Source organism: Muscardinus avellanarius, assembly GCF_963383645.1.
Source record: "Muscardinus avellanarius genome assembly, chromosome: 2".
Classification (NCBI taxonomy): domain Eukaryota; kingdom Metazoa; phylum Chordata; class Mammalia; order Rodentia; family Gliridae; genus Muscardinus; species Muscardinus avellanarius.
Window position 1 is genome coordinate 29707821 of NC_137787.1, and position 25267 is coordinate 29733087.

A 25267-nucleotide genomic window follows, 5' to 3' on the forward strand; every position below is an offset into this window, starting at 1 on the left:
AGACTTGCATTGATGCACTGTAATTATACCTCCCAATGAGGTTCAGAGTAATAGGAACATACATGTACACAGTACATGGCGTGTTTCTTTCTGAATCCTACCTCTCGCCCTCCCCTTCCCTATACATGTAATTGATACTGGAGTTGATAGTTTCATATGTTCATAGATTTATTTTAACTTCTGACTCCATCAAGTCTCCTCCCTTCTCCCTGGCTCCGTCTGTTACTCCACTGGAGTCTCTCTTCCTTTATCTGAGATCCTTTTTCCCCCCAGTTTCTCTTATGGTGTGAGGAAAAAAAATACAACCTTTTACATTCTGAGACTGACTAATGTCACTTAGCAAAATATTCTCTAGTTACATCCATTTTCCTGCAAATTACATAATATTGTTCTTTATGGCTGAGCAAAATTCTGTTATGTGTCTATGCCACAGTTTTATAACCCATTCATCTGTCTCTTTCCAACCTCCTTAAAAAGACACTTACTGTGTTCCTGGAGTGTGAGTTAGCACACCATTGCTCAGTAATAAAACGCACATATTCTGAATCTCTGTCTATTTAATTCTGGCATTGGGGCAATATTTACCACAAAATTAAGCAAATCAGCCACTTTGCAAATATATACTGTAATCATGAGTAAAGTAGGAATAATTTAAAAGGAAATTATTTTGACTGATTATTGTTTATACAAACCTAGAACCACCTGTTTTGCATTAGTGAAGGATTTTTAACTCAAAACAACAAAAACTGATTTTATTGCCAAAGCTACTAAAAGGCAAACGTAATTTACCATTAGGACATAGGAACAGCTTGAGTGATTCCATTTTTAGGTGTGCTTCATCTGGGATTCTCGACAGCTCTGAACATTAGTTTTATATGGTAATTGGCTTTCAGTGCTTCTGGCCAGACAGGCCCTGTTGAATGAAATCTGAAAGTGTTCAATTTTTCAGATAATTTGGACAGTGTTGTGGCCTTGCTGTTCTCCTGGACACAAGCCACCGTGGCTTCTTTTCCCCATAGTCACCCCTTTACTAGAGAATGGCTTCTCTGAGAACCTTGCAGGAAAGAGGCTGGCATCAGACCTATGGCTCCTGCAAATTCTCAGAGGGGTCAATGCATAACTGGATGATGCTCCAAAATATATTATTAATAAATAATGTATTGTGAGCATCAAAATAAATATATATTATGAACATCAAAGAAACATGATATCCAAAGCTACAATCTTTAGTGCAATGCTTTCTTGCCAAAGAAATGGCTGGAGCAAAAGAGGAGGGATAAAGCAAGTGAAGCCTCTTAGGAGTACTGGATGATAGTGAGATACAGAATCCCCATCAGTTTCTTCTGGAAAGGTCATATATCTCAGTCATTCCATAAAGATTAAAGCTCACTCTACTCTGATTATGATTGTTATTATCATCAATATACATGTTCATTAGGTAGCACTTCTCAGAGAGGATCCATATATCTTAAAATAAACAGGGGATACACAAGAAGGAGTTTTGTTTAAAAACATCTCTGTTGGAGCCAGGCATGGTGGCACACACTTGTAATCCCTGCACTTGGGAGGTGGAGACAGGAGGATTGTGCAGGTTCGAAGCCAGTCATGCTGGCTTAAGAGACCCTGTTTCCAATTAAAAAAATATATAAAATAGGTCTGGGAGTGTAGCCCAGAGGTAGAAGGGCTTCCAGGAACCCCAGTACCACCAAAAAAAAAAAATCTCTGTTGGAGACTTGCAGATCTGACTTTGTTGTCCCATACCAGGATTATAGGTCAGAAACATGAATTTAGAGACAGTTTTCTTCATACAACTCAGCTATCTTACAGGTTCCCTCACCCCACGCAGCCTTGTAGCAAGAGAAAGAACAGGATGAGACAAGCTCATGCACAGCTTCCTTATGCCAGAAGTGACACATTACTTTCATTCCTATTCCACACTGAAATGAGTCGTGAGAACACAATTAAGGTTCAGAATGACTGAATCAACAATATATAGAAATGTGACACATGGATGTATTTGAATAATATTGTTTGGCATACAGGCACTTTATGTTTACTTGTTTGGTTGTTGTTACGTTGTTATTTTCCTCATCAGATAGGAAGGACTTCCAAGCACTTAAACACAGCTGGTCACCCAAGGTGACCAATCATACACTCATGGCTCCAACCATGAAATCACTTGATGTGGCCACCACCAGAAAGGAATGTCTTACTTTTGCTTTCCTGATGATTTTTATTTCTCAATCTTAATGCAAAGAGATATCAGTGGAGGAAAAAAATTCAAAATGAGAATGAATTGCTTTTAGTTCTTAAAGTAGAGTTTGTAAGGCAGATTCAGCCTTTTTGTCTATGGTTTCCCTTTGATTCTATTTCCCTTTGCCTTAGTCTAATATGAACCATTCCCAGTGTCTACAAATCTAGTTAGTGCGTATTTATTTCCTTTGACCTGTGTCTGCTGATTCAAAAGAGGAACAAATGTCATAGAGTGGAAAGAGGTAAACAAAAGAAAACAGACAAAAATTCATTTTAACTCATTGAAAAAAGTAAGAAAGAAAATATTGTTAGAGAAGAGACAACTCCTGCTGAAGAATAAGAAAAATCTCTTTTCTTTTTGTCCAATCTTTTGTATACTTTAAACCAATCCTTCCCTTTTACTTCCTATTCCCTTCTAATTTCCTTTCCAGTTAAACAAACATGTAAATTTATTAATAAAATCTGTTTCTTCCAGTGGCAAGAAGAAAAAATTAAGTAGGAAGTCATAAGATTTTGGTAAAATTGAAAAGTTTGAAAAGAGTATCATTGACAATAAATATATGCACTTCAAACTATTAAAGCTACTCCACACATTTTATTTTTATTTATTCTTAATCCAATGGCCTGGAATTGAATTCGCTGAAGTATAAATCAATTAACTGAGTTCATTTCCAACTTGTGTCTATCAATGTTCACTGATGATGGTCCAGTAAGTCATATGCAATATTTGTAAGAATTCACTTTTCTCTACAACACAATTGTCTTCTAGTTCTGCGGTCATTCCAGGATCTCAGCTGCCTCACATCTCATCCTCTACAGTTTTTCCTAAAGGTCACAAAAACTGAATGAATTCTCATTATTCTATTTCCTTCTGCCTTTCTTGTTTTGTCTCTTCTATCTTATCCTCTGGATGAAAATAATCCTTATTGTATGTCTAGAAATGATATGGAAAAGACAGAACTTCATATTAAATTTGGATGAATGATAAAAAGTAATATGGAAGAAAAAGAGAAAGATGCTTGAGAAGGCAAAAATATGATTATGTTTATCTGAATGGTAGATATGGTTACACATGGCATCTTTGTCACTAAAATGTAAACTCCACAAAGGCAGATCATGCTATTAGTTTGCTTTCTGCTGAGTCTCATCGCCTATAACTGTTTTACCCAAAGTTAGTACTCAATAAGTATTTGTCCAATAAATGAGTGGATCAATTCATCCATTCTTTTTCTATTCATTTGACTATTCTCTTTGTATCCTGAGTTATTTTGTGACTTACTTTGATATCATAAGCTAATTGCACATAGGAAGGTCTTATCCTTGATGTCTTAGAGGACACAGCCTGAGATAGGAACTTATATAATAATGCTTAATGCAAAGAGCAATCCAAGATGCAAAGATGACAGAAAAGGAGAAACAAGGCCAAAAAAGAATATGAGAGTGGTCTGACTATGCTGGTTCATAGCAAGCACGTTTATTTCTCAGTGTCACAAGGCATCTTCCTAAAGGTATATATGGACTACTGGACTTCAGTAGTCCATATTCATTCAGGGGTCTGGGCAAAGAGAGTGGAGGAGATTTTGCCCACTTTCTTCCTCCTATATCTTATCTCCCATTGGTCCAAGATAAAACTTTTCACTCTTTTGTTGAGATCCCTGATTTCTCTGAGGAGCTGTTGATAATTAAATAATCCTAAAGGCCCCATCTAACCCTTGTGTGTTGTGGTTGCTCTTGACCAGTGGATGCTGCGTGAGTAGCAAGAGTTACATCCTGGCTCTAGACCTTGTGTAAAACACAAACCATTTTTCAGACCTCTCTAACCAGAAAATTGGGCAAATATGCATATCTAGGATGAGTGTAAATTAGTCCATTCATACTAGCATCCAAGTTTTGGAGAGAATAAACATCCTGCAAGGTGAACATGGCTGAGTTAGGAGGCAAACCTTTTGATATTTTAAAGATATAGCTACTGTATTGCATATGCAGCTTCTAATTTCTTTCTACTTCTAGGTGTTTAAATTTAAGAAGGAAAATATGCAAAACATTAACAAAAAGGAAACACAACTGAAGTCCCATTAAATAAACACAACTACTAAATGCACCCAGTAGTGCATTTTCTTATCTATCAAGAGCAATGTTTTGGGAGCTCCACTTTTTCTTGGGAAGATTTCTCAGCTTCATTAATCAGTAATGTATTTTTAGGCAGGCAATTAAAATTCAATCTGAGAAATCATGTTCATCTACTTTTATCTGTTTAATACATTACCAGGCTTTCTTATTAAAATGAGTTCCAGTGCTTAAAAAACCCATTAGGGAAAGAATAGAAATAAACACACCATCATTATATCTCTTAGTTGCTCATAGAAATGTGTGGCTAATTGGTGCTGTAAAATAAATACCAAACTTTTATGTTGATTAAACTATAGGGGGTTTTTAGTAACTAGAAAATAGAGTTTATAGTCATTTTACTGTCCTTTTATTTCTGATTATCACATTTACATAATCGGATCCTATTTGGGTATGAATCATAATGCACCTGAGGACAGCTAGGGGCACATTCTGAGCACTGTGTGGCTGTAGCTGGGGCAGGGGTGGTATGGTGGTTATTATATTTACCCCAGGACACTGCCAAGATACAACTCAGCATAAGATTTTAAAAGGAAAGATTAAGATTCAATTTGGAATAACTACTTTAGAGCTCCTTCTCTAAAAAACAAAGCTGTGTTGGGGAATTGATATCTACCAATTTGTAGAAAAGCGCTTCCAGTCAGACTAATAACTCACTGAGGCTTCGAGTCTGTATGCGACACAGGACTTGAAAGAGTTTTCAAAAAAATGCTCCTCAATATTACTTTATCATAACCATCATCTAGAGCTGTTGGTTCATTTCTGACACTGATTTACTCTCACTCCAATAATAGGGCAACATCCGAGAATGCCCTGATATATATATATTTTTTTTTTCTCTCCAAAGTACCTTTTCCCCCACCATCCAAAGGTTTTGTCATTATCTGCAAGTTTTTATATCCTTGGCCCTTTAAGAAAATCCTGTGTTTGCCAGCCTGGCTCCAGTGCTTTTAAAATTAAGAATCTATAAATAGAAACTATACTGAGAGTTCAGAAAAAAAGGGAAAGAGATATAAGGCAAAGTAGTTACTGTGCAAAGCATTTAAAAACTGAGTATAATGCTTAGCACAAAAGCTAACTTCTTTTTTACTTCTCTTAGAATAATTTGGAACACAAACATGCAAGTTGCCAATAATTATTTATAATGGTATCCAGCTATATTCAAATGTAATGAGAATATGGAGATGCAGATTAATGTATTAAAATGTAAATGTCAACTAGTCTTTCGTGAATTGATTCTTGGGATGAACAGCATAAACCTTTGGGAAAGAGTTTAAATTCTTCAATACTAGTCAAAGAAAAATGTGCCAATTGGAATTTGACAAGAAAGACTTTATTCCAGACTTTTGCAATAGAGGAGAGAGATTGAACTCGACAGTAGGGAAAAGAGATTGAACTCAACTCCACTGAAACAAAAGTCCAAGGAGTTAAAATCTGAGGATTCTAGTGGAAAAGGCCTGGAAAATGTTTAAGAGGGGGCTGCAAAGGAGCTTACACAGTTTTGCTAATTGATACTTATTAAAGTTAGGTGGCCACCCTCTCACTAGACTGATTGGAGATAAAAAAGACCTATCCTCCTTGATGATTTTATTTCAAAGAAATGGATCCCGTGTCCATAAGAAAGACAAACCTGGGTTGTATAACTGACAAGTAGTGAGAAGATTTACACCTTAAAGGAACAGAAAGAATTTGCAATTCCAGGTTTTCTGAAATCGTGGAGGCCAGAAAGAAGTAGCAAAACATTTTAAAAGCTTAAAGAAGAGAACTGTCAACTTGAAATTATATATCCAGAGAATAAATCCTCCAGGAATGAAATAGCTGCTTTATTGTCTGGGCAAGAAACATATTCATTTACATGATTTCTGTAGATGCTCAGCAACCATGCGGTGATGCCATCCCATCCTGCCTAGAGATGCATGGAGCACAAACAAGTTCTGAGAACCGACCAAGGGACAGGGCTTTGCTCATACAGTCTCAGCGCCATTCAGGTGAGGCAAAACTTGTATTGTCAAAATGTTTAGCTTAGAGGGCTTCTTTCTCTTTTAGGATTTGGGCCAGAGGCAATTGACTTCTACTGTTCTGTTTAAAATTTTTAAGTGTCTGTGCCTAAAATAGCCAAATTATGTAACCAATCTAAGTGTCCATCAACAAAAGAATGGATTACAAAATATACATACAATGGAATTCTACTCAACAATAAAGAATAACATTGTCATTTGCAGGAAAATGGAGAACGTTATGTTAAGCAAAATTAACCAGTCACAGAAAGTGAAGGTCATTTTTTTTTCTTTCATATGTGGAAGCTAGAGAGCAATTGGGACACAAGATGGAGTTTAGATTATGGAGGAGAAACTCCAGTGGAGCTATGGAGGTCTAGGAGAGGGTAGGGAAAAGGAAGAATTATCAAAGGAAACACTTTCCTGAACATTATGCACATACGTGAGAATACAAGACTCTCAGCAACCTAGCAAAAATTAAAAAAAATAAAATAAAATAAAGGGCTCAGGATGCAGCTTGGAAGTAGAGTGCTTGTGGGTTCAATCCCAAGTACACACACACACACACACACACACACACACACACACACACACACACACAGATGCTGAATTGGTTTAATTAATGATCTAGAAATAAGGAATAAGTAGTTTCTTGAAGGAAAAGAAATCTAGTCATCATTTCCTCTTTTACCTTACTTCTACTTAAAAACTTGTTATACAATAAAACATTTTCAGTAGTTTACTTCAATTTAGTAGAGATAACCAAAGTCAGACAGAATATATGTTCTTTAATCATGTGCTTTCTTTTATGTTCAATTTTATTGTTGAAAATAAACCAAAGTGATGTAGCTTCACACAGTACTATTATGAGTTAATAGACTTCTGAGCATTTTCCTAGCTAGCTAGATCTGTTATACAATTCTAAATTGGAAATGAAGCACAGAAATCCAAGCAAGATCTATTCTGTAATGAAACCAATAAGTCATACCTCTAGGAAAAAGGATGAGACCTATTCACCATAAAGTTGTTAGCTAAAAGTCCTTATAAGCAATTATAAAGAAACTGATCATCCTATTTTCTTGTATGGAAATGTGGAAACAATGTTTAGAAGTTACTATTTTTGAAACTCAGAGAGGGAAAGTCAGACTCTCAGTATTCAGGTAAAATAAAAGTTATATATATTCCTAAAATACATTAACATATGCATTCAATGAAATATCTGTGTTCAGGGGAAGAATGTAATACTCTAAACCAAATTATTGTACATTATAGCTTAAAATATAATACGTATTTTAAAGTATTTTTAAAGAATGGGGGTAGATTAAATAGCAAATAAAATGTAACATCAGAATATAGTATTAAATTTGGTGTTTGAAACAAACATGGGACAACAAAATGTTGTGTTTTCAATATTGTAAGCACTTATGTAAAATGAAAATATCAAGCAATTATATTTATTTAGTTTCTACTTCCTGGGACAATCCTTTCAATGGATAAATTTGTAAAGATATAAAGGAAGGTAAGAGACCCAGTGTTAAGTGAAATAAGGCCAGTCCAGATAGATAAGTACTATGATAATTATCTGTTCACTCATTAGAGGAATATTAAAAAGTTGATCTCATAAAAATTTATGAAGTAGAATAATAGGTACCAGAGGCTAGAGACAGTAGTACGGAGGGACATGGTGGGGAAGGGTTGACCCCTGGGTAATAAGTTATAATTAGCTAGACATAAGAAAGTTCTGGTCTTTCTATTGTTACTAAGGTGACTATAGATAACAGCTATGTACTCTATAGCTCAAAAAGCTAGGATAAAGGATTTCAAATTTTTCACCATTAAATGATAAATGCTTAAGGATATAGATATGTAATCTGTTTTAAACATTGCACAAGGTATACATGTACTAAAACATCATATAATATGCCATTAATATGTGCAATTTTTAAATTTTTATTTATTTATTTATTTTTTGGTGGTACTGGGGATGGAACCCAGAAGCTTTCTACCTCTGGGCTATACTCCCAGACCTATTTTATATTTGGAAACAGAGTCTCACTAAGTTGCCGAGAGCCTCACTAAGTAGTTGAGGCTGGCTTCGAACCTGTGTGATCCTCCTGTCTCAGCCTCCCAAATGCTGGGATTACAAGCATGCGCCACCATGCCCAGAGCAATTTTTTCATTTTTATATTAGTGGGCCTCTCAGCAACCTAGCGAAACCTGGTTTTAAAACAAAAATTTAAAAAAGGGTTGGATGTGTAGCTCCAAGCTAGAATGCCTCTGGCTTCAATCTCCAGTTAACAGAAAAAAAAAAAAAAAAAAACTTCATCTTGACAATTTCTATGCATCAATACACAGTCTTGTTCTAAGACTACAGGTAGGTGGAAAGATAGGTAGAGTAATTCTTTAGACAGTTGTTTTACAGGATCAAAAGACAAAAATATTGTCATCCCCTTAAAAAATAAATAAAGCAAATACAGAAGAATAGAAAATACTAAGGACTTCTGAGATACACAAATATTATATTTATTTTTATATTTTTTTCAAAACACAACTGAATAAAATTGACCCAAATAAATCCTAATTTCACTTAAGTCATATGTACCTTTTAAATGTGAACTACTGTTTTTTATTGGATAGTCTGACATTCTTTCAGGACCAGTATATCTCTTATTGCTGAATGGCCATAGCAATATTGTAAAGTGACAAAAAGAATAAATAAAATATATTGAAATTTATGTCTATCTAATTTTGTTTGTATAATTAAGGGCATATCTCTTTAATATGACCACTATTTATACTCTCTGTATATTCAGGTTGTTTTAATATCAAGTTGCAAAAACATGCCACATAATTGATAAAAGTTGATTCAAATATGTTCAAGATGTTTTTAAGAAAGAGGAAAAGATTACATGTATTCCTGGTATAATTAAAATTGTGTTGAGTATTTAAAGTGTATCTGCCATCAATCAAGAGGCAGAAACTACACAGTATATTAAGCAGAGTTTAACATAAGTATTAACCATGACAGGACATCACCTATGAAACTGTAAAGAGAACTCCAAGGAGGGATAAAAATTAAAGGTGGGTTGGGTCAGGTAGTTTATGCCTGTAGGTGGCTGGGACAAAAAGATTGCAGGTTTTATACCACCCTCAGAAATTTAAGAAAACCCTCAGCAATTTAGTGAGACTTTGTTTCAAAACAGAAAATAAAATAAAAATGGCTGGGGATTTGATTCTGAGGTAGAATGTCCCTGGGTTCTAATAATAATAATAATAATAATAATAAATAATAATAATAATAATAAACACTTCACAAGGCTGAGTTTGAGATTTCATTGGAGATGGTATTAGTTACAGCCTATAGAAAGTCTCCCACTAAGCCAAGCATGGGAAGGAGGGATGGGGAGGGAATGGGGTGGGGATAGGGTGGGGGCTGACTGGGCCATGTGTGCATGTATGTCTACAAAAGTTTGTATCCCACTATGATGTATGAATACAGTGCACCAATAAAAAAATAAAAAAAGAAGGGAGACAAAAGCAAAAAAAAAAAAAAAGTCTCAGAAATTTGTGTGTGTGAGTGGGGTTGTCTTGACCACTGTTGGTCCAGACATGTAGAAAGCAAACCTCTTGGTATGTGGGGGAAATCCAAACACTGTTGTGGTTGTGCCATGTTTATATCAGGAGAGTCAGGGAAAGTCCCGCCGGGGGCTGTGAGGTCACTAAGCACTGCACTCATCTGGGTTTATGGCTGGGAGAGGCACTATGGGGTGTTTCCATAGGCAGACATCTCTAATGCACCCAGGAACAGAAGAGAGAAATGAAAGCGACAGGAAGCACAGTGAGAAGCACTCTTTCTTCTTTAACGTTCTCCTGCTTGATTTATTAGTGCCAGGTAGGTTGCATTCACTATTAGGGGGAAATGCTTGAAGAGTCTAGGCCATTATCATAGAATAGCTACCAAAAAGTGAGCTTATTGTTAAGAGGCAGTAAAGCAATAACAGAAAAGTTCTAGTTTAAACATAAAAATCTCAGGAAGATTGGCTATGATTGATTATTTCTGGCATAATATTAATAATTTGTGTTCAGCTCCAGCTCTGAACTAATTAAAACTTGTTTCTTTTCACTGCATTTTTCTAGTTATAGATGATGTAGATTCCTGAAGGTATGTATGTGTACATATTTTGAAGCCAGTTTAATACTGCTATAGACAGAAACCTTTTTGAGATAGAATATGAAAGACGTGGACACTTTATAGGAAGGGTAGCAGAAAACCATGCACATTGAGATCCCGCTACTTCTTATTTAAATGGAAATGATTTCCTCAATGCTTCCTAAGTCAAGAGCCTATCTCTCAGTTATTCAGGCTGCTATTACAAGCTTATCACAAAGTGGATGGCTTATAAACCACTGACATGCATTCTCCCCAATTCTGGAGAATGAGAAATTAAAGATGCCAGCAGTATCTAGTGAGGATACTCTCTCTGATTTATGAACAGCACTCTCTGACGGTATCTTCACAAGATTTCTCTCTGGGGTTCCTTTTATTGTGCCATAAATCTCATGTTTTCATATGCATGGGCATTTACCAAATGCCTTACCCTTTAATACAATCACCTATAAATTATTCATAAAGTTTGGGGAGATATAAACATTCAGACTATAGCACGTCACTGGTCACAAGTTTTTAATGCCTAAATTATGATCCTATTCAGAGAAAATGCTAGGAATTCACTTTAAGATAGTAAGAAGTATTTTCTTTCAAATCCAGTGCTTTAATGCCAGTTGCCCAAGGAATTTTTCAACAGACCATCAGTAGTTCTACAAAATTTTCAGTTTCCTAACATTAATCATACTCATGTCACTAAAAGTACAAGAATATACTGTGCTTACAGTTTTCTTTTTTCTTTCTTTTTTTTTTTTTGTGGGTCTGGGGATGGAACCCGGGGGCATTCGACCTCTGAGCTACACCCCCTGCCCTATTTTTTTATTCTTTATTTTGAAACCAGGTCTCGCTGAGTTGCAGAGGGCCTCACTAAGTAACTGACGCTGTCCGCGAACCGTGATCCTCTGGTCTCAGCCTCCCAAATGCTGGGATTACAAGCGTGCGCCACCATGCCCAGTTTACAGTTTTCTATTTCTGTATCATGTGTATTAGAGATCAGGAAAAATAGGTGTTAATAGAGAAATTAGAGACCTTGTGGTATAGTCTCTCTATTTCTTGTTTATGAAAAATAATTCCCTACTTGCTTTGGCTTACCTGATATAGCTTTTGGTGTTCAGGAATGCCAGATTAAATGATGCAGGTTGAAGAGTAAATGAATAGTACAGTCCTCATCCAGTTGATTAGCCATCTAAACAAGTAAGTAGATAAAAATACTTATTGGAGCCAGGTGTGGTGGTGCACAATAATAATCCCAGTACTTGGAAGGTGAGACAGGGGGTTCCCCGGTTCTCAGCCAGCCTCAGCTACTTAGTAAGGCCCTCTGCAACTTAGTGAGGCCCTGTTTCAAAATAAAGAATAAAACATGATTGGGGGACATAAATTCCTTCAGCTTCTGTTTGTTGTGGAAGATTTTTATTTCCCTGTCTAATTTGAGACATAATTTTGCTCGGTAGGAAATTTGGGGATGCAAGTTGTTTTCTTTCAGAATTTGGAACATGCTACACCAGGCCCTTCTGGCTTTCATGACTTAGTTTGAGAAGTCTGGAGTGATTCTAAATGGTTTGCCTCTGAATGCCACTTGATCTTTTGTTTTTGTTGCCTTAAGATTCTCTCCTTGGATCTACATTGGCCAGTTTGACCATTATGTGGCATGGCGAACCTTTTCTCTAATCTTGTCTGAAGGGGGTTCTATAAGTTTCCTGTACCTGTGTATTGACCTCTTGCTTTATGTTCAAAAAATTTTCTAATATTATTTCTTTGAAAAGATTGTTGAACCTTTGGTTTCTCCTTCTATTCCCTCTTCTATGTCAATTATTCTTAGGTTAACTCTTTTAAAATGTGCCCATATTTCTTCAATGTTCAATTCATGCTGTACAGTTGTTTTTTCTAAGTTATATACTATGCATTCATTTTTGGAGTGATCATCTTCTAGGAGTGAGATTCTATTCTCCATGTCGTCTAATCAATTATTTATAGTTTGAATTGATGCCTTCACTTCAATGATTGCATCCTTTATATCTTTCAGACTCTTTATAAATTCATTTTGGAAGTCCTGTATTATTTCTACAGTTACATTCCTGATTTGGCCTTTTAGAGATTTCTGCAATTCTGTGTTGACAAGTTTTGTTATTGTGGTGTTGTGGGAGCTAATTTTTTCCTTTTTAGTCCTCCTTTTCATGATTTTAGAAGCTTATATCTGTTGCATTTTTCACATATAAATCTCATAAAATTAATACTGGGAGACTTCAACATCCCGTCTCACACCATTAGACAGATCTTCTAGACAAAAGGTCAGTAAAGATGCCTCAGACCTAAAGAACACCATCAAACAAATGGACCTATTTTACACATATAGAATATTTCACCCAACTACATCAGAGGTCAAATTTTTTTCAGCTGCTCACAGAACCTTCTCCAAAATAGATCACATCCTGGACCACAACGTGAGCACTAGCAAATGCAAAAAATTTGACATACTTCCCTGTGTCTTTTCAGACCATAATGGAATGAAACTAGAAATCAACTATAAGAAGACCCTGAGAAACTACATAAATATGTGGAGACTAAATACCACACTGAAGAATGAAGAATAGGTTATAGAAGAAATAAGGGGTAAAATCAAGAAATTTCTAGAAATAAATGAAGGTAGAGGTACAACATATCAAAACCTCTGGGACACTTTGAAGATAGTATTAAGAGGAAAATTTATAGCACTGAATGCTCACATAAGAAGAACATAAAATCATCAAATAAATAACCTAATGACCCACCTTAAAGCACTTGAAAAACAGAAACAATCTAACCCCAGAGCCAGTAAAAGACAGGAAATTATAAAAAATCAGAGCAGAAATCAATGAAGTAGAAAATTAAAAAATACAGAAAACAACAAAACCAAATGCTAGTTTCTTGAAAAAATTAACAAGATAGATAAACCACTAGCCAACTTAACCAAAAAAAGGAGAGAATCAACCCAAATTACGAAGATAAGAGATGAAAAAAGATGACAGTGAAGAAATCCAGAGGATTATTAGAAACTACTTTGAAAAACTACACTCCAACAAAATGAAAAAATCTGTAAGAAATTGACAACTTTCTGTATAAATACAACCTTTCTAAACTGAGTCAAGAAGATATAGAAAATTTAAACTAACCAATAGTAATCAAAGATATTGAAACAACAATAAAGAGTCTACCATCAAAGAAAAGCCCAGGAACAGATGGTTTCTCAAGAGAATTTCATAAAACACAACATTCATAGAAGAGCTAATCCCAATACTCCTCAATATATTTCATAAAATTAAAAAATGGACTCTCCCAAATACATTCTATAAAGCCAACATCACATTAATACCCAAACCAAATAAAGATAGCTCAGGGATGGAAAAGAAAAGGCCTATATTTTTTATTAACTTGGATGCAAAACTGCTACACAAAATACTAGCAACACATATTCAAAACTACAACAAAAAATCATACACCATGTCCAAGTGGGGTTCATCCCAGGGATGTAAGGCTGCTTCAACATATGAAAATCAATCCATTCAATTCATCATATAAACAGAACCAAAGACAAAAATTACATAATCATTTCAATAGATACTGAAAAATCATTTGACAAAATTCAACATCCATCTATGTTAAAAGCACTGCAGAGAATTGAAATAGAAGACACACACCTCAACATCATAAAGGCAATTTACAATAGGACTACAACCAACATCATATTAAATGGGGAAAAACTGAGAGAATTTTCCCTATAAAGAGGAACAAGACAAGAATGTTCATTATCACCACTTAATATAGTCCTTGAGAAACTAACCAGAGCAATAAGGCAAGAAAAGGAAATCAAGGGAGTACAAACAGGAAAAGAAGAACTCAAACTTTCACTATTTGCAGATGACATGATACTATACTTAGAAGACCCAAAAAACTCAACCAAAAGACATATAGAACTAATCAACAATTTCAGCAGTGTCTGGTTACAAAATTAATTTTAAAAAATTGGAAACTTTTCTGTATACCAACCATAAATCCACTAAAATAGAAATCCAGAAAACACTTCCACTCAGAATATCCCACAAAAAATAAAATACTTAGTAATAAACTTAACCAAGGAGGTAAACGACCTCTACAAAGAAAATTTTAAAACACTGAAAAAAGAAATCAAAGACCTTAGAAAATGGAAAGATATTCCATGTTCATGGACAAGCAGAATAAATATCATCAAAATGGCCATACTTCAAAAAAAATCTACAGATTCAACACAATGCCTAGTAAATCACAAGGTCATTCCTCACAGACATAGAAAAATCAGTACTTAAAGTCATTTGGAACAAGAAAATAAAACAGGACTTGGGTTTAGCTCAGAGGTAGAATGACCCTGGATTTTATCCCCAGTGCCACACATACCTCAAAAAAGAAAATACTTATAAAAAGTGTCCAAGCAAGGTGCTGTGGCACACACCTCCCAAGTACTGAGGAGGCTGAGAAAGGAGAATTACAGATTTGAAGTTAGATCCTGTTTCAAAATAAATTAAAAAATAGGGCTAGTAGTGTAGCTCATAGGTAGAACACCCTTGAGTTCAGTCCTCAGTAAAACACACGCACACATACACACATACACACACACACACACACACACACACACACACACCATCCATAACAAAGAAAATTCAATGAACAACATATAACTTAAGCAGACAAATGTCTGTATAAATCATTGATTTTGTCTTTAACAGAGACAAGATTTAGATTATATGCATCTATGTATCTTTTAAGGCTTGCACACTTAATAATGTAAAGCAGTTATTATCACAGAATGCAAGGGTTTCTTATAAAGAAAATGTTTTTGGTGAATTCATTGTTGCTTCCAATTTGCAAATACAATTGTAATCATTCTAGAGTGAATTCTAATTTAAAATCTTTTCTAAAAGTAAGACTCAAAATTAAGTCAATAAATAAAATTATATTCTTTAACTCACTGGCATGAAACTAGAAATTAATGAGAAAGAAATTTTAGACCACTGAATAATATCCTTATCAGCTTGTAATAAAATTTCTCATTGACATCCCCAAGCTGTCAAACAGTCCTTCACAATTCACACCATTTAGAGATCTAGAACAGTTGGAAAATTTAGATCCCCACGCCACATAATTGTCAAAATGACCAATGTAGAAAGAAGCCAAGCAGAGAATCTTAAAGGCAACAAAAACAAAGGGCCAAGTGACATTCAGAGGCAAACCAATTAGAATCACTCCAGACTTCCCAAACCAAGTTATGAGAGCCAGAAGGGCTTGGAGTAACATATTCCAAACTCTGAAAGAAAACAACTTCCAGCCAAAAATTTCCTACCCAGCAAAACTTTCTATCAAATTAGATGGAGAAATAAGAAGCTTCCATGACAAACAGAAACTGAAGGAATTTATGTCTTCAAAACCAGCACTAGAGAAAATACTCAAACAGATTAACTACAAAGAAGAAATAGGTAACACACACCAGAACCAGAGAAACAAGAGTTTCCATCCAACAGACAATTAAGATTGGTTATCTGTGGAGATTTATTATTTATGTTAGTCTTTTAACTATCTCTAAATGGTATTGTTTGCCTTTATTGTTGTTAATTTTTAGGATTTCGAGTGGAATATTAATATACCTTCAGATATAGCATTTGGAAATATTTTATCCCATTCTATTAGTAACTTTTAACTCTGTTTACATTGTCTTTGGATATACAATTTTTTTTTATTTTTTAGGGAGTTTGTATACTCTTCTGTTGGCCTGTGCCATTGAAATCATATCCAAGAAATCACTGCCAATTTCAATTTTGTGAGGTTTTATGACCCAGATTTTCTCATAAAAGTTTATAGTCTTAAGATTTATATTTAGGTCTTTTATCTATTTTGAGTTAATATTTGTATATGGGATTAGGTAAGGGTCCAATTTTATTCTTTTCCATGTAATATTATTTTTCAACAATATTTAGTTAAAAGATTATTATTTCCACCACCAAATGTTCGTGGAAACCTTGTCAAAAATAACTTGACAATATAGGGAAGAATTTAGCTATAGGCTTTTATTTAGCTCCAATGGTTTATATATCTGCCTTTAGAATAGTACTACACTGTTTCAATTATTGTAGCTGTATATGGTCTGAAATCAGAAAATATATATCTTCTAGCTTTGTTCTTTTTCAAGATCATTTTGGGTATCTAGAGTCCATATTCCATATTAGGATAGATTTTTTTTCTGAAAAATAAATATATAAATATATGATAGTTTCACCTAAAAAAAATAGAAAAAAAATATTCTCTGGTAAGAGAGTAAAAAGAAATATTGAAATGTTATCTTTAAGTCATCAAAAGCTTGGCATCAGACAAATGAAACTGTTATGTGAGATTATCATTTTTAATTTTGGATAAATTGCTATAATACTAGATGTCAACCACTAAGCCAAGCATGGGAGGGAGGGATGGGGAGGGAATGGGGTGGGGATCGGATGGGGGCTGACTGGGCGATGTGTGCATGTATGTCTACAAAAGTTTGTATCCCACTATGATGTATGAATACAGTGCACCAATAAAAAATTTAAAAAAAGTATGCTTACAAAATTTTTGTTTTTAAAAGATCTTTAAACGGTTATTTGATTCTTGAAATTTAGCCAACTGTTATTTGGTGAATATTTTTCTTTACTGAGCATACAATAATTTGGATATTAATATGTTTCTTGAGATTTATCACATGATGATTCACTCCTTGTATTGTCCTGAATTTTAATCACATGTTAGTTGTAATTTTTCTTTAAAATTAATATGCAATAATGTCTTTATTCTCATGTTTAGTGCAATTATTTCCGTAATACTCATAAGCCATTTCAGAATGTGAGCTAAGTTTTAATTTATTATGTTCCTTTTTTAATTTAATTTTTAAAGGAGTACTAGGGGTTTTAACCCATGGGCTTTCTTCCTCTGAGATATCCCCTCAGCCCTTTTATATCTCTCTCTCTCTCTGTTTTTTTTTTTTTTGGTGGTACTGGGGTTGCTGGAAACCCTTTTACCTCCAGGCTACACTCCCAGACCTATTTTATATTATTTTTATTTGGAAACAGATTCTCTTAAGCCAGCAAGGCTGACTTAGAACCAGTGCGATCCTCTTGTCTCTGCCTCCCAAGCACGGGGATTACAAGCGTGTGCTACCACACCTGGCCTTTATCTTTTAATTTGAAAAAAGGGCTTACTAAATTGTTGAGCCTGGCCATGAAAATGTGATCCTCCTGTCTTAGCCTCCTAATTCCTGGGATTACAAGCATGCACCACACCTGGTTTAGTTTATTATTTTCTTTACACCAAATTTGATTTGACTGTTTTCTAGCAAAGCATAATGATAAGGTTTGCATAATGAGTTTGTAATTTGCATTCCCTAAATGGAAGAAAAATGAGATTATGATTGTTTGCAAAGTTTTCTGCCATTTGTATTCTATAATCTACAAATATAGAAATATAACTCTCACTTTAAAATATTTTAAAACTCCAAAGTTTTAGAATTATTAATAAATATCATGAAATTATCACAAAACATGGGTAAAAGCTGTTGTAAATGTATATAGTAAAGAACATCTTTCTGTAAATTGCCTCAGAGAACTCTGTCAAGGCTTTCATCTAAAGACACTAACCATCAATAAAATTTGCAGTTCCTTAATCATTGGGGGATCAAGGATATTTTTGTGTGTGGTATTTGAAATTGAACTCGGACACTCTACCTCTCAGCTACATCTCTCAGCCCTTTTTATTATTTTTTTTTAATTTGAAACAGAGTCTTGCTATGTCTTTGAGGCCAGTCTTAAACCTGTGATCCTCCTATCTCAGCCTCCCAAGTACTGGGATTACAGGTAACAACACCAGGCCCGACACAAATAGGCATTCAATCATTTTTAATTAGGGCAGTGTCATGAAGAAGAAATGAACAAAACACAATGAATGTGAAAGAGAATATAAATAAGAAAATCTAAGGAAATGGCTGAAAGAGGAGTGATTTGTACTTAAGCATCATCATAAAAAGTTTTCAAATCCATAATCAATATCAAATGATAGAGAGGGTCTAAATGCTCTAGAGAGGCTATGAAAATAAAGTCTCATAAAAGTCGGTCTCTAAAAGAAGATCCACAGATCGGATTGTGCAGGAAGAGGTCTTTCACCACAACCTTAGTACTAATTCAGATGCAAGATGTAAATACACATCATACCAGTGGCCAAGGACCTGATACTTCCTCAACTTGGCTAAATTGTAGACAGCCTTCTGCCCTCCCTAGGTCTCAGACCATCCTTTCCTTGGAGCATTTACCTTACAAAACTTGCAAGTGTAAATGTATTCTGTGGCTTTTGAGATGCAAGCCTTGTTTTTTTTCTTTTTGGGGTACTGAGGATTGAACTCAGGGCAATCTACCTCGAAAATATACCCTCAGTCCTTTTTGTATTGTTTGGACTTTGGAAGAAGAAGTCTGAATAAGTTGCTGAGAGTCTCACTGCATTGCTGAGGCTGTCCTTCATCCTACAATCCTCCTGTCTCCGTTTCTCAAATATTGGGATAACAGGCATATGCCACCAGGTCCAGCCAAGATGTAAACCTTTTATAAAAGCCTCTTACCAGGTTACAATCTGAGAACATGGAGAATATCTGTCTCAAGAATTTGAGGACCGTCACTTTGAAATGTAATCACCAGGGAAGATCAGCCCCTCTCTTGCAGTCCTTGCGGGATGGTAGGAACCCAACATCTGTAGTCACCTCATCTTGGCCAAAAGGTAAATCAGACGATAAAAAGAGAGTATCTTTTTATCTGCTGTAAGCTGCATTTGTAATTTCAAAATATTATATTAATATCAAATAAATTTAACATTAGTTTTAAATATTGTATTATATTATTACAAGAGTTTGGGTATCTTTGTTTCTGTGTTAAACAATGTTAGATGCATATATGACTTCATATCTGTATTTGGAGAAATTTTTCTCTTCTTAGAGATAAGTTATTTCTCAAGTGTTTGAGGCCCTATGACTTATCAATGATATGAATGATTGTCCCTCTAAATAAAATTTATAAGATTTTTAAAGTACTTACTACACTGAAAATAATAAATAGGTGAGTGGATGATTTTATCTTGAACTCTGGGTAAATATTCTCATCTGTATATTATCACAGCTATGAAAAATAAAAAATTACAGCAACTACAGAGGAATAATACTCCATGGCTTCAGAGAGAATTCTAATTTTGTAAGTCAGTAGCACAATGACTTTTGTTGTGTTTATTGCTTTTCATGCATTTGTTATTTTGCCATATTAATTTGATTCAATAATTAGACCCGATCCATGTGTATTTTCAAAGGTAGAAAAATATGTATAAAGTAGTCTGTGCCCTTTTTATCATGGTTATTTATTTTATACAACCTCATAAATATTCTGCTCATAAGTGACAAATCACCTTTACACCTTACCATATAAGAATATAATGATTGTGCAACATTTTTCTCCAAAAATAATAATTATATTTCAGCTTCTTGGTGAAGCATATTAAGGCATGTGACTTTTTATTCTTTATTGTGTCTGACAGTAGATAATTTATGTTGGAATAGTTTTTTCTTTATATAAGATTGTTTTGTGAGGTTATTCGTTCATCTCATAAAAGAACTCATGCAAAAGTAAAAAAATTAAAAAGGTTAACTATGTAAGTGGCTTTTGTGGGAAAGGTGGAATGGCACCTTGGCTTACAGGGGAACATTTTTAAATAATGTTGAATTTTCAAGTTGAAAAATGATATGATTGCTGGGCATGGTGGCTTATGCTTGTAATCTCAGTATTTGGAAGGGTGAGAAAGAAGAATAGCAGTTCATGGACAGCCTCAGCTACTTAGTGAGGTCCTTTGCAACTTCATGAGACCCTGTTTCAAAATAAAGAATAAAAAATAGGGCTGGAAGTGTTTCTTGGAGGTAGAATGCTCCTGGCTTCCATTCCCAGTACTACCAAAAAAAAATGATATGATGCTGCTTTCTCTAGGAAAATCACAATATCTAAACTGTTTTCATCATTATAATCTCATTACTGGCAGTTTTAACATTAAACACAAATAAATAGAATTAAACCTCTCAGTAAGTATTGGCTAACATTGCTCAGTTTGTCTGGACCTCTATAATAACCTGTTTCACCACACCCCCTCAAATTTCCAAGGTATTTTCTACCTTACCTTGATTATTAAAAGCTCATGTACTCACTAAGAAACTTCTGAAATGAAAGTGGCATACAGTATTAGAGTAGAACTTTAAAACATGGTGTAGAAATGAAATAGTTGTTCATAACATTTTGGTTAAGCACACACAAAGGCAGACACTTGCAATGTCAGAGCCTTGAGCTTCAAAAATCCATAGGATTCTACTTAATTGTAGATTCAAGACATGTCTTTAGAGATTAAGATTACATAGTATTTAGATTTTGCTCCTAGATGCCCAACTGTCATTTTGCAGTGAGTAGAGTACAAAATAGTAATGCAAAAATTAACTTATATGGATATTCCAATAATAAAGCAATAACCTTTTGGACATCTCTTCTGCTTGCTTTCTCCTGCTGTAATTTGATCACATAGTAAAAGTAACACAATTGCTGTCAAGCTTACTATTATCCACAACACTCTCAGTAATGTTTGTCCAGATGGAGGAAAGCTTATTCACTAAGATTTAACTTCTGGCTTTTCTCCAAATCTTCAATTTCTCTCATCTGTTCTCTAGACAATGTTTTAAAAGAAGCAGTCTCCATGCCCCACAGCAACACTGTGAACAAGGACAGGGCACTTCCCCTAGTTCTTGTTGCTTCTCCTGCTTTCATATTCCTTTCATAGTACATGTGTAAAGACGGCAGCGGTGGTGCACGCTTGTAATCCCAGTCCTTAGGAGGCTGAAACAAGAGGATGACAGGTTTGCCGCCAGCCTCAGCTACTTAGTGAGGCCTTCTGCAAATTGGTGAGATTGTTTCAAATTAAAGAATAAAAAGTATGGCTGGGAGTGTAGCTCAGATGTATAATGCCCCTGGGTTCAATTCCCAGGACCTCAAAAAAATTATGTATATACTTGTGTAAATTCAGCTTCTTGTACTACTATTGCATTCTATCTAGAACCAAAAAAAAGTGTCTTCTTTTGTGTTTGTTTTAACCACTTTATTGAAGTATGATTGGTGTGCGAAAAGTTCTACATATTAAAACATCTTGATGAGTTGGAAGATATCTTTGTTTTAAGTTCCAAACAAGGGTAAAAAGTTGTTATTTCCTGGGGTTTTATTCCATTTGTTTTATTTTTTAATTTTCTATTTGACTATATGCCATAAAATTGTTCTGATCCACTGATGACAAAGGTTGAAAAGGCTTTAGAAGAACAAAGCTAATAAATAGTATTTCATCTACCAGGTGTCCGTGGCTCCTGATCAGTGGAGCTGGCTTTTATCCCAAAACAGTAAGTGCAGGGCTGCCACCAACACCTCTGCCAGTCTTCTTGTCCTCTTCCATTTTAATAACACATTAGTTTATTGGGAGTATTGCTGATATTAGATTGCTACATAAAATAAAATCATTATTAAATAAAAGCCATGTCATAGAAATTTCATGAAAACTGATGATTTTTAAATGACTATAACTATTGAGTCAAAACAGCAGCCAATTTTTAAAAATCAAACATAACCAACAAATGCACTTTATTCTACATATTTTAGATGTATCAAGATTTTAATACTTAAATTATTTCCATTATTATTAACAATTAAATTTATTTTTATTTTTAAAGCATGGGGAAACAAGTCTAGAATATGTGATACGTAGAGGTCATTATGGAAAACTAATGCTGAAAAGAAAAATGAGCATGTAATGGATGGCTTCCGCAGATTAAAACTCTATGACTATCAAGTGAAATGCTAGAGAGATAATTGTTTAAGTCAATCAGCTGGATTCATCTAAATATGCCAGCTATGATAAAAATAGATCTGCTATTCTTTTAGAATCCCACAAGAAAAATTAAAAACCTTAAATAATTTTAGAATTTTTAAATCAATTTTTGGCATCTAGCCAATAAGAATTAATGCCAAGAAGTACCAAGGGTTTGAGTGTCTCTGATTTTACAACAAAGAAATGTATGTATGTGCCCGTAGATTAAAATGGAGAAAAACCAAAAGATTTCTTTAGAATCTTCTGATATTTATTATTCAAACAAATATTACTTATGTAATATTTGTTATTTTTATTGGTGCATAATAATTATATAACATTGTGGGTTTTATTGTGGCATAAATGTGAATGCACTTAACATACTTGATCAATTATTCTACAGTTTTAATATTGATTAATATAAATGCTAATGCTTTTATCTGATTAAAATTTTGAGAATTTAATTTCCAAAATTTATAGGCTTTAAATAAAACATGTAATATGAGAAAGTTAAACAATAAAATATAATTCAAATTTTAAGTTTCAAGTTTTATAATATTCGAGAATCAAGGTGATTTAATTGTAATGCAAACAACAGAATTTAAAAGTTAAGTACATAAAAACTAAGAACAAAACATGAGCAAGAGTGTAAAACACCATCTTAAACCAAAAGTTTGTGTATCCACAAACTTTACACATCTATGTGTATAGTTGTTCTGAGCTGAGTAAGCTTCTGAGCTTTTCCTACACGGGTTTCCTGAAAAGGATATGGAAGTAGATGATCTCCCATAACTCTATCTCAACACCTCAGCAGGATTTTGTCAAACACCCTACTTTCTGCCTGGACTGTGACTATCATCAGCAGCTAAAATTGAAACATCTCCTGAACATCTCACTTCTGATCCTTTTGCTAGTAATTTTCGCTGAAATGCATATGTTTTTCTCCCTCTATGATACACACATAAAATTTTAATATATTAAATGCAAGCTGGATAAAACTAATAAAATGGCAAATAAGAATTAGGATGCAAAATGTGTCATGAATTTCAAATTTCCCATAAGGCTATTACTCAGCCTCTCACTCTTACATATTGTAGAGAGTGCTAATTTATTTAATCATAGGTTAGTGGCACACTGCTATAGAAATCGTTGCTTAGAGACACAAATGTTATCAGGGGGCATTTGGAGGCCTGTATTGAACTGCTGATGAATTGTAACAACTGAGCTTTAAATTGCTGAGCTGATAAGACAATTTCCAGCAGTGGTTATAGCAATGAGGAAAGATTATAGAGAACACATGAAAGTCAGTCTGGGTTATTCATAGTGCTACACTATTATCATTTAGAAGCGAGAGTATTCTGTGTGCTCATCAAGAACAACTTGGCCACCTGGACTCATGAGTTCCTTTTTTTGTCTGCTCTGTTGCTTTTGATAATTTTTTTCTATAACATTTACCCAAGATACAGAAGAGTAATGTTGCAAAACAAAGACAAAAGCTGCCTGTTTTTGTCCAAATTGATAATTCTCTGTAGGAGTCTTCTGTGTGTGGTTCAGGAAATGCCCTGTGTTCCAAAAAAAGTTCTCCACAAAGAAAATCTCTGACCCAGGAAATGTCACATACACAAATAAATTCTTTCAAATACTTAAAGAATAATAAATGCCACATAATCTTTCACAATCTTTCTATAGAATAAAGAAAAAGAGAATATTTTTCTACTTTTTAAAAATAAGACCAACACAATCCTGAACTATCAAAATCTGAAATGCTTTAAGTAGAGTCAGAAGTAGAGTAATGAAATAGATGAAAATGGGGGCATTCAAAATGGTGAATGAGGGATGCAGCCCATCTCAGTAGCTGAAACAAATAAATTTTAACTTCAGAGAAGTAGCATCTTGACAAACAAAATAAATAAAGCTCACAAACCAAAACAGAATCAGGAACCATGGCAGAAGGAATCCAGTACTAAGAGCTGCAAGATCCACTGCAAAAAGCCCAAGTGCACGACTGACCTGCTGCAGGTGCAGCCTGGCCACCAGTGCCATTGTGGACCACTGACCCAAACTGTGAGTCCCAGCTCTGGCCGACAGGAAAGCCCAAAAAAATCCAGAAAAATAATCCAGATCTTGAAAGCAGCCACAGAGCTCCAACATCTTAAGCGACCATCAGCATCATTCAGGGATGCAGAAAAAGACCCAAAAGCCCATGGGATCACCAAAGGTGGCACCTGCAGTGCTGCAGTTATCCCTCCAGAGACCCTGCAGCAGGACCAGGTATCTGCTTGTGTTACTCAGTACTCGGCAGAAGATCACCCAAAGCAGCTCTGGGAGCCAGTGGACTAGTCCAATCAAAACCTACAGAGACACAGGAAAGGTGCTCAAGGTGCAGTACCTGCACAGGGTCACAGGGGGATGCTCCAAGACTACACTGGATGCCCATGCCAGTGCGGGTAGGGAAGCGCAGGCACAGAGCAGAGGGCCTGAGCCCTGGGCAGAGAGTGCAGAGGCCTGAGGGCGTGTGGAGCCTAGGGTGGAAAAACACTGACCTCATTAACCTGACTCCCTGACACCTAAACACAAAGCTATCAGAGATAAGAGAGGGACACAAATACTCAGAGAGTGGGTTTCAGAAGCTGACAATAAGTTACAGAGCAAATAAGAGACATTGAAATATACTCCAGAATCTACCACAGAGAACACACATACAGATATTATACGGACCTGGCCCTATATATGTAAATTAGTAGGACTGTTGTTCTGTTGTTTATTTTTCTTTTATTTG

At 34.9% G+C, this 25267-nt stretch overlaps 1 pseudogene across 1 annotated transcript in view; it reads right to left on the reverse strand.

Moving 5' to 3' along the window:
• Nucleotides 1-24531, reverse strand: part of LOC308258657 (proteasome maturation protein-like) — a 65620-nt pseudogene extending 41089 nt beyond the window's left edge. The window contains exon 1 of the transcript in view: nucleotides 24499-24531. The product of the transcript in view is annotated as a proteasome maturation protein-like (transcript). The remainder of the gene's footprint in view (nucleotides 1-24498) is intronic.
• Nucleotides 24532-25267: the final 736 nt, after the last annotated feature.